Raw genomic sequence first — 11,837 nt, 5'->3', positions numbered from 1 at the left:
CCATTTTTACATTACATTTTACATTTTTTATATTTATTTATTTATCACTAGCTGTACCCGGCGCGCGTTGCCACGCCAGCAACTAAAATAAATTTCATTATTTTATTGATTTTGTTTATTTCGAAAAAATCGGTTGAACGGGGCAGAAGTTGCTACTCTGCAGCGCCACCTGGTGGCGAGTGGCAGCAATGAGCATATTCTACAAACCTCTCCGTACAAAAACTACATGTATATACTAATTTTTATAATAATCGGTCCAGTAGTTTTTGAGTTCATCGAGGACATACACACAAACATTCATTTTTATATATAAAGAAGAAGAAGATTTATTTATTTTTAATGGATTTTATATAGTTTTTTCACTGTACGAAATCAAGCGGGGCGCACGTCCAATGCCCAATTAACATTTTTTTTTTTCAATTTTTCTGGGAATATTTCACTGCGACCAAATGACTTTTGCGTAGTTTTTGATGAGTTTTCTTTTAGCTATGCACGCAACACACATTTTTTTTCGGCGCGGTTTCGCATCAAATTTTCTCAGCGTTCAAATTAATAATAAGGCAAAAACAGAAACAAAATATATTTTTTTAATGAAACCGAACGAAACGAGATTTAGTCGTCTGAAAATATCCAAAAAAAAAACAAAAACAACAAAAAAAAACAAAATAAAAAAAATACAACTCGTTTTCGACGCTCGCCGCTAATTTTCAGACATTTTTTTTTTTAATTCTTTACACCGTGGGGGCATGTAAAGATGAGCTCCCCTTTCAGCCATTACCCATTCACTTGATTTAAGTCAAATATTTTCCATTTGCTTTTGTGTTTAATTTCTTTTCACAGTTGTCTTATTTTATATTTTCTTTAAAGTAAGCTAAATATCTTCTTCTCTCGGCTGTAGCTGTAAACTAATGTCTACTTTGTCTACATAATACTGCGCTGAATGGAATATGGAAGTAAACCCAAATAAATCGGAGTTGATGGTCTTTAGAAGAGGTGGACGACTTTCCCAGGCTGAAAAATGGTGGTACTAAGGTGAAGAAATTAAATTCGTGGCAAAATATATATATCTTGGTGTCATTCTCACACCCAAAATGGCATTCGCCAAGTACTTAGAAGCCAGAAATACTTCAGCGAATGCTAGTATTAATTGCACATAGAACGATTTTTTGGCGAAGCCATTCATTTCATTAAAACCAAAATGGAAGCTGTTTCAAGCGGTATGCGGAGCGATACAAACCTACGCAGCGCAAGTTTGGGGGTATGCCTTATTCGATGATGTAAATAAACTTCATCGATACTTCATTAAAAGAATCCTCAAACTACCCGAGTTCACTTCGAATTATGCAATAACACTAGAAGCTATATTAATTTAGGTGATAACCATATTTATTCTTTAAAGCTACTCATGAAGTATATCTGGAAAACCATTTATAAATACAATTGCAACAGACTCCCACACAAACTAATACAAGACATCTTAAGTAAAAATTTGTTTTGGCTTAAGCATCTGAGCGACATGGGAATGAAGTTCGGTCTGAAGTTTGAAGAAAAGATTCCCGTTACAGACTGGCAAGATTGCTGTGTGCAACTTCTTACCAAAATGAAAATAAAAGATATCAACATGGCAAGGCAAAAAGCACAGTCAGGCGCAACGCGATTTTATAAGCTTTTAGACTACTCAAAAGGGGAATCATATATTAAAGAAGACATGCGGCTAGCTGACATTACGAGAAAATTCTACGCAAGATTTGGTTTACTGAAGCTAAATGCAACTACGTATGCAAATGCTCAGAAAATATGCACCCTCTGCAATTTAGACGAGGAAGAAGATATGCAGCACTTCTTAGGAAGATGCCCGGTACTGAAGGAGATCAGAACAAATGATGGGTGGATCAAACATAAGCATCATGAGCCTGGGTCGTGATTGAATATTAATTTCTATCTGTACGCCACCAGAGTTAGTTACGAGCCTCATAATTGCTGTTATATCATCTCGCGTATCAGTCTGATCCGTTTACCGCGTTTACCAAGTTTGAGGTACAGGAGCGCGCGGACCGCTACGCTACCTAGTTAATGGGCTATAGAAGTACAATATTGGGAATTTCCGCATGAAAATTTCACAATATATTCTTAAGATACCATAATTTCGAAATATTGAAATGCCGATTTTTTGAAATTTCCAGACCACCGGTTAAGTTAGTTTAATGAAATCGTAGACCAATTTGCTTTAATAGCATGAATTAAGACAATTTTACCTTCAGCATGTTTCGCGTATTGCAGGTTGCTATAATAGTTAACAAATTTTATAGGATAATTTTCAGTGTATCTTTACAGTGCATCTGGAAGATTTGAAAGTTCTTTTTGGCCTTACACATTTTTGTTTTTGGTTTTTTATTTTCTTATTCACTCCTCCGCGAGCATAGGGCTTCGACAATACTTGTCTTGTGTTTGTTTCGTTAATCTATTTGCTTTCTGAAAACGCCTTCTTATTGCTTGGAGCGCCATCTGTGTTTCTCATTTTTCTGCCAAAAGGATCACACAGATGGTTGAGGACTTCGCTAAATTTGGTGCGTCTGCGTTTTTAACGCGGTAGCCCGATTCCTCTTGCTGGCGCCACTGATGCCATGTGTAACTGTGTCTTTTTCTTTGTTTTTTTGCTTGTTTTAGCAGCACAATGCAAATAATGCGCAGACTACTGTGCAGGAGTAAGGGTGGAAAGGATACGTTTTTGGGGGTGAGGAATGGAATTGGAGGAACCTTGTTTTTTTTCTTTAGAAGCAGGATTCGAACCCACAACCTCTGGGATGGCAGGCTAATGCACTTACGCTAGACTACCGAGGCCTTGCAAATTGGTTAATTTTTTTTATTTCTAGCCAAAGTTTTAATTCCATCTGAACTTCTTCAACATTTTCTTCTAAGTCATCACCTCCATGAGCTTTGAACTACCCTCTTGCTTGCGCCCATGCTTTTATCAGTATGATGATGGTATTCTGAGTCCAATTATGGCCGAAATTAATTTTTTTTTTTTTATTCAAGCGTTACAAACCACAGTGGCAAATTTCTGTTTTTCTTGTATGCCCACGATACTCTTTCTCCAAAAATCAGGTTCGCTTTCGGGTCAACTTGAATCTGTAAAAAGCTGTGTGATTGTCCGATAACTTCATTTTAAATGGATAGGCGTTTATTTGAAAAAATAGTTTTTTTTTTTCAGAATAGAATTATCATGGAACATTTGCTGGGGTAAGCTGGGCAACCTAACCTAACCAACCCTCTTGAATTGAATGAAAAGTTCGATGTGCTACTGGGTGTATAAACACAAAATGTCAGCGCATTGTCCACTCTTGAAAACAAATAACCAGCTGAAGTGCCAACTTGCGCCAACTTGTGACTTGACTTACACCTACAAATTCAGATTTCCGTTAACCCACTAATCACTACAGCCGGCAACATTGGCTGACTGACCCGCTTGTGAGTATTCTACCCCATGTGAGCTTACTGAAGGAATGAGTTCTACACCCAACAAAAACACATCTCCCACATACATCCTCGCCGAGAAGGGGAAATATAAAAAAAAAAGACAGAAAAAAAGAAATATAAAAGCCATAGAGTAGGCCAGCGCACAGCCCCGTCGGCTTTACAGGCTTATGGAAACTTTAATGCACTTTCGAGCACTACTCTTTATCCAATACTTTTTGCACCCAATTTTTGTGCAGATGCGACTTATGAAAAAATTTTATGCTCCACATATATTTTTGCACGCTTCCAAAGAAAATAAATGCACTTACATGGCCGTCTGTTGTATTCGCGATTTATTTATTCTATGTTTTCTGCTTTCACTTTTTTGTTTTTTTTGCGTTTGCTTTTTGTATTGTAGCTGTAATAATGCACTCGCTGGAGAATGCTTTAGTTCGTGACGGCACAATAAGTTCACTTGACGCAAAGTTAATGGCTGGCACTGTTTTGTGTTGTTTTTGTATTTCAATTCGCATGTAGCGGGGGTCTGTTATGCTTTCGTTGGTTTTTTGTTGTTTCGCCTCTTAGTTGTTGTTTCACTGCTTTGTTGTTGTTGTTGTTGTTGTGCCGCATTCATGCATTTATTTATTCATCCATTGCGTAGTGTTGGCGGCCACCCTGCGCTGCAACTTACTGACGCTTTTAAGTCACCAAAGCACTGCAAGGCCCTTCCATTACTCTCACCCTGAGTTGGACGCCGCTATCCAAGCTCCCCATCGAATACATAACACACAACACTTGCCTTGAAATTATAGCACAAGTTTTATAAAACGGCTACAACGTGAAGAAAATATGGGCGAAAAAAATGTTGTGCGAAAATAAAGTAAAATTTTGCGCGAAATATTTTTTGAACAAAGTGAAAGCATTGAAATCACAAAAAGTGGGTTAAGAAGTTCTATGCAAGGCGATCATTGAAAAGGGTAACAAAATGACAAGAAAAATCGGTGTAGGGTTAAAAACGAGAAGAAAGAGAGCAGATGTAGTAGCTGTCAAACGACAGAGGATAGTGCCCGCTAAGCTCGCGATAAGTGTGTCGACAAATATTTATTTAGCGATGTACAAATGGAGTTTGTTTTTTCTATATATAAAATATTAAATTCCTGTAGAGTGGATAAGGGACATAAGACTAAATATAAAAATGTTGCCAGCTGTATAAAAACTTTAAGTAAATTCATGAAAATGTTAATACTAAATATTACAATATTGGTGCTAAACTGATATTTTGAAAAAAACACCCAGAGATATTTTAACAGGGTTGCTACCTACCTAAAAATTAAAATTTAATTGAATATGCAATAAATAAAATAAAATATTATAATATTTGCATCAGGAGGAAGGTAAATATGAATACTTTTATTCGAAAATGTTTTGAGGCAGGCCGTCACCTATCTAAAGAATGCAATTTGTATGTATAAATAAATTTATAATAAATAAGTGAAATAAAATATCAAAAATTGTTTATCAAACTAAAAGTGCTTGATAAATTTTAATAAACAGAAACAAATTTTTTGGTTAGAGTTGCTACCATTAAAATAAAAATGTGTCCTTCTATTAAAGAATTGCAATGAATCAAATAAGTATGTAAAGTAAGTAAAATATTACAAAATATTAGGTGCGCAACTAAGTTCTTGCTGTTCTTTTGATGAAAATACATCTTTATTCCGAAAAAATGGTCACAAGTGAATCACTGAAAGTAGTGCTAATCGCTGGCTACTACGTTTTCCCATCTTTCGGGGAGCTCTCGTATACCGTCGCGATGAAACTGTTCATCTTTTGAGGCTATCCACGGATCAAGCCATTTTTTGATATCTTCATATGAATGGAACTGCTGGTCAGCTAGACCATGTGCCATCGATCGGAACAGGTGATAATCGGACGGCGCAATATCTGGACAATATGGCGGGTGCGAGAATATGGGGATTTTCCATTTCAGTGTTTCCAGGTAGTTTTTAACGGGTTTGGCAACGTGAGGCCGAGCGTTGTCATCCTGTAGAATCAATTTTTCTTGCCTCTCCGCATATTGCAGCCTCTCTTCGCACTATGCTCGGCGTAATCACATCAATTGAAGTCGATACCGATCCACAGTGATGGTTTCGCTTGGTTGTAACAGTTCATAATAAATAACACCAACTTGGTCCCACCAAATACATAGCATAACCTTCGCAGCGTGAATACTCGACCTAGGCGATGACGTAGACGCATGACCGGGCAGTCCCCATGACTTTCTTTCGTTTTCTTTGGATTGCTGTAATGAATCCATTTTTCATCCCCCATCACGATGCGATGAAGAAAACCCTTACTTTTTTGCTGCTGGAGCAGTTGTTCACAGGCGAAAAAAGAAAAAACGACGTTCAACATCTCTTGGTTTTAACTCATAAGGAACTCATTCCCAAAGCATGCAACCGCTTGGAAATGGATTGGCGGGCAACTCGTAATACTGAACCAAGCTCTTCTTGCGTTTGACATGGATCTTCATTGAGCAATGAATCCAATTGGGCGTCTTCTAAGGTTTTTGGCCTTCCTTCACGCGGACGGTCGTCAGCATTAAAATCACCTTCTGTGCAGCGACGGAAGCAATCTCGGAATGTAGTTTCACTTAAAGCAGCATCTCCATAAACTTTTTGTAGCTCTCGATGCGCTTTAGCCGCCGTTTTTTTTCGAATGAACGAGGAAAATCAACACTTTCCGCAAATGACGATTATTCGGCACAAAATTTGACATTTTCAAAAAACCAAAGGTATACGATACCAAAACAAAATCACTAATGTGTCGAAGCAGTCTGTTTACCATATGTCTAAGCTTGGTTTATGACCTTCAGGTTATGTTAGAATCGACTAGCACACTCTGGTGGCGGCATCTATTCACAAACAGCGAGAACTTAGTTGCGCACCGAATAAAAAAGTATGTAAATCAAGTAAAATATTACAAAATAAATTTGAAACCGAGCCTATTTAGGCCCCCAAAATCCCCAAAAATGAAAAGATAAATTTATAAAAGTAGGATCAGGTCGGTAATGATCGAGTGCTGGGCTGTACCAAGTAAACTATAGCTAAAATTGCACGCGACAGAAATGGGGATGCTGAGGTGGGCTAGTGGCGTTACACCGCTGGACAAGATTCGGAGCACCTTTATACTTGGTGGCAATAAAGTTGTTCCAATCACGCCTAAGCTCAAGGAAAACCATCTACGCTGGTACGGTCATGTTATGAGAAGACCAGACGATTATGTAGTGAGGCAAGCGTTGCAGATGGAGGGAGCGAAAGGAGGACCAGGCAGATCACCAAAAACCTAGAAAAACACCATTGAAAACGAAATGGTATGCAGAAACGTTAGCGAAGAAATGACTGAGGGTTGCGTTACCTGCAGACTTCGCACAAGAACAGCCCACCCGAGATGGGTGTGAAGGGTAGGTTAAAGAAGAAGAAGAGGTAGAGGAAAATAATTCTTTTCTCACGTTTTTATTTTATCAAGTTGTGTTTGATAGTTTTCTGACGTGCTCCTATGTACAGTGAATGTAAAAAAAAATCATAAAAAAAACAACAATAACAAAAAACCATAGCAAGCGAAAAAAATCGACAATCAATAACAAAAAAAAAATGCAGTACTAAAAATTACTAAAAATAATCGAGAGTGCAAATATTTCTGCATAAACACATTCTCTTCTGTTACTGATTTTTTAAAATTCTTAAATTTTTTTTTTCTATTTTTTTATTTTCACAGGATGTGTTTGATATTTTTCTATAATCGCCCCAATGCACAGTTATTGTCAAAAAAAAAAAAATAAATAAATAAAAACATAACAGCTTCTGACACCTAAGCGAAAGACATTGACAATCAATAACAAAAATAAAAATTTACTACTAAAAACTTCTACAAATTTTTCGACGGTGAAAATATTTCCGCATAAAAACGTTATTTTCTGTTCCTTCATTTTAAAATTTTTGTAATTTTTTCAATATTTTTTCGTTTATTTTTTCAGGTTGTGTTTGATATTTTCCTGGAAATGTCCCTATGCACAGTTACTGTCAAAACAAAAAAAAAAAAAACTTAGCAACTTTTGACACCTAAGTGAAAAAATCGGCAATCAATAGGACTAAAAAAATTCAGTAAAACTACTTAAAAATAGTCGACAGTGCAAATATATCCGCATAAAAATATTATTTTCTCTTCTTCCTTTTTAAAATTTTTATAAATTTTTCTTATAATTTTTAATTTTTTCAGGTTATGTTTAATATTTTTTTTTTAGAAAATTCCCCTACACACAGCTACCGTCAAACAAAAACAAACCAAAAGAAAAATGCAGTACTAAAAATGACTAAAAATAGTCGACTTTTTTAAATTTTTATAAATTTTTTTATATATATATTTTTTTCAGGTTGTGTTTGATATTTTTCTGCATGCACAGTTACTGTTAAAAAAACTAAAAAAACAATCAATAACAAAAAGAAAAATGAACTACTAAAAGTGTCTAAAAATTATTAGACTGTATAAATATTTCCGGCTAAAAACTTTCTTTTCTGTTCCTTTTTTCTAAAATTTCTTGTTAATTTTAATCTATTTTTTCAGAATGTGCTTGATATTTTTCTGGAAATACCTGTATACACAATTATAATACTATCAAAAGCAAAAAACGAAAAAAACAACAATTAAAAAAGTACCGACTTGTGACAGCTAAGCGAAAAAAATCGATAAATATTACTAAAAATAAATCGACTACGCACATATTTCCGCATAAAAACGACCTTTTCTGTTCCTTCGTTTTTAAATTTCTTGTACATTTTTTCCTATTTTTTCTTTTAGTTTTTCAGGCTGTGTTTGACCTTTTTCTGGAAATGCCCCTCCACACAGTTACCGTCAAACAAAACAAAAAAAAATTAGCAACTTTGTTTAGTTGAGTCTAAAGACAAAGCGAGCCCCTTCCATAAAATAAACCCCTGTTCGTTCATTCATTAAATTAAAATTCGTTTGACCACAAAAAAAGAACACCAACCAATGGAAAATTCATTACTTTTAAGTTATGCGGTTTCTCGATTCATAACTGTTATACATTTCACGATTGCCGCCAGCCGATTACCATCTGCATCAGCAGTCGCAGCTCTTTGATGTGTTTTCGGCTGATAAATATTTACCACCAAGTTGCTGCTTTTCTCCCCACATCTTCACATCTGCACATTTCTTGCAAACCATTGCCAGAAGCCAGCCGTATTCATTCGCACTTGCCCTCTGACCACGCATTCGAGCTACATACAGATGTGACTGTGTGGCGTACACAAAAACGAAAAAAAAACTCAACCATTACAATGAACTGACCGACTCAGACACATTGGCGGCGACACTTGAATGCTTCATCGGTTTTTCCTTTCGCTTGTTTTTAGCCTCGAGCGCCGTCGTCAATGACATTGTGGCAACAATCGCTATTATAGTTACTACTCTCACTGTGCTGCTTTTTATTCTTAACGTCCATTATATGTATGTACGATCCCCTCAAGGCTCGCAACCCTCTCCCTCTCTTTAGTGAACAGCCCTTACAACTTATTATTTATATTTAAAAAAAAGTTTAAGCACCTACAGGGGAAAATGCAAAATGGGAAATTGCAAAATGAACACTTAGATGCACTCACATATATGCTTATGTACTCGTATATGCTTATGTGTGTGTGTGTGTACGTATAGATTATATCAAAGATGTAAGTATGTGTGCGCATATCTTTGTATCTACTTATTATTGTTTTTGTCATTTTCTTGCTGATTGCCATTGTTTCATCAGCGCTTGCGGCGGTTACAAGCGGACAATACACACACTCGCACACACACAAATGCATGCTAGTTAGTAGTAGCTGCTGTCCATATGAGGCGCTGTGTTTGTCACAAACCAGCAAAAAAGAATGTAATGAATAGTTTGCACTTTTCAACGGATATGTTGATGATGGGAATTGGAGAGTGCACACGTGCATGTCTGCGTGGCCGTAGGGATAACGCGAATTGTAATGAGCCTCACTTTCGGTGCTGGATATGCGATGGCAATCTTAATTAAATGGCCATGGCAACCGAGTGAATAATTTCGATAAATGCATTTCAAGTAAAAAATAGCAAAGCGGTGTTACCTACATCTTATTGCAAAAGTTTATTTAAAGCAGAGATTATTTTACAGCAAAATTTATTTTAAAGCAAAGCTTTGCACAGGGCTTCTCAGACAGTGCACTTTGCTCAGCATGTGGAGAGGAGGATGAGACGGCGGACCACTTTCTGTGCGTCTGCCTTGCCTTAGCCTTCGCTCGAATCAGGCTTGAGGTCTTTGTCACTGATGTGTGAAGAAGCGACCACCTTGGCTCCTTGGCACCACAAGATCTACTCAAATTTCTTCGCAAGTCGAGTGGATTTAGATAAAATTAAAATGGGGAAACCGAGTGCAGTAAAATGGACTTAATTGTGGTTGAGTGCTGTATTTGCTGGTCTGTCCCGACAAAAAACAAACAAAACCAAAAGAAAAAAGGTCTTGCACTTTGAAAGCTACAATTTTGATCAAAGAAACGACCTCTGGTTGCTGTCTCATAACTTTTGTTTGGTATTTATTTGCAAAATAAAATTCCTGGTTTTTTACGTACAAAACAAAAGTATTGAAATCATTTCGATGGTGAGGAAATTGTTTTAAATAACTCTAGGTTGTATTTCAGTTTGATAAGTCCGCCGTAAGCGAATGCGTTGGTGCGTGACTACCATTCGGAGTTCAGAGAGAACGTAGATTCTTAACTCGGAGAAAGACCAAAGTGAAGAAAAAGTTTTTTTCTAATAGCGGTCGCCCCTCGGCAGGCAATGGCAAACCTCCGAGTGTATTTCTGCCATGAAAAAGCTCCTCATAAAAATATCTGCCGTTCAGAGTCGGCGTAAAACTCTAGGTCCCTCCATTTGTGGAACAACATCAGTACGCACGACACAAATTGGAGGAAGAGCTCGGCCAAATACCCAGAAAGGGTGTACGCGCCAATTATATATATAAATCCGTATCTGGTTTTGATCCTCCACGGTTCCTAATACCTTGCAGATTCCACCGTAACGCGACTTTGCATACTTCGGCGGCATCTTTGCGATAAATGTGGCCTATCCTGCAAAATCGTTTGATGATCAGCTCGATTGGTAGTTCGTTGGTCGAATTAAGCAACTCCTGATGTGAAATAACGCGAAGCAACAGTCCTGTAAAGAAGGTAAATATCTACTCCGACTACCAAGCGGCGATTAAGGCCTTAAGCTCGTTATTTGTGCATTCGCAATTAGTCGAGAAATGTCTGACTTCCCTTTCGATTGCGTCGGAATACTTCGATATTAGGCTCAGAGGCATAGAGGAAAACTGCTTGGTCGATGAGCTGGCTAGACAGGGGATCCTTGAGATGACTTCATCGCAATATGAGAGGATTGGAGTTCCCTTGTGGAATCTGTGGTCTGCTACTGGTGAGATAGGACTCGCGTCAACTCAGTGAGCGCTGGGCTAGTGCGCAAACTTGCTAAGTCGCAAGATCTTTCTGACCACGGGTAGATCGCAAGCGCTCGAGAGAACTGCTAAGGCAAAGCAGCGGCTATCGAATTTGGTGGGTATCCAAATGGACATTGTCCATTAGGTCCCCATGGGGTGAGGCTTGGCATTGCTGCAAGCCCTTTCTGCAGAAGCTGTCTAGAGGATGAGGGGAATCATCTCAGCACCGAGGTAGCAAAAATATGTTTTATGACTGACCTCTTTCTGGGTGTTTGGCTGAGGTTTGCCATTGGCTGCCGAGGGGTGACCCCTATTGAAAAAAAAACGTTTTCTTAATTTTGGTCTTTCACCGAGATTCGAACTTACGTTCTTCCTGAATTCCAAATGGTAGTCACACACCAACCCATTCGGCTACGGCGGCCTCTTTTCTAAGCACAGTAAAATTAATTCTGTCTTGCTAACCTTTATTTTAAGGCCTAAGTCGCTTGTGACAGCAGTGAGCTGGTCTTAATTTGTTTGATGAGGCCGTTTGCTTGCTACTATTTCATTCAACACATCGTCGAGGACTATTAAAAATAACAATGGCGACATGAAGCATTCTTGCTTTACACCGGATTTTGACCGTATCGCATCCGATAGTTGTTTCTTTTGTAAAACTTTTGAAGTGAAATTCTTAGGCGTCGATGGATGAGCGAGAATGGAGAGCAAAATTTCAAGGCCATGCAACGTTTTGGGCATTTTCGTTCTGCGAGAGAGCAAAAAGATATAACGTAGAGGAAAAGGAGAGAGAGAGCTATACCTTATATATATATTAGATACACTTTAGACTATTTTTCCTGAGTTTTTCCTTGAAGTT

The sequence above is a fragment of the Anastrepha ludens genome, chromosome 6 (assembly GCF_028408465.1).
Source record: "Anastrepha ludens isolate Willacy chromosome 6, idAnaLude1.1, whole genome shotgun sequence".
Taxonomy (NCBI): Eukaryota; Metazoa; Arthropoda; class Insecta; order Diptera; family Tephritidae; genus Anastrepha; species Anastrepha ludens.
This window is presented reverse-complemented; position numbering follows the sequence as displayed.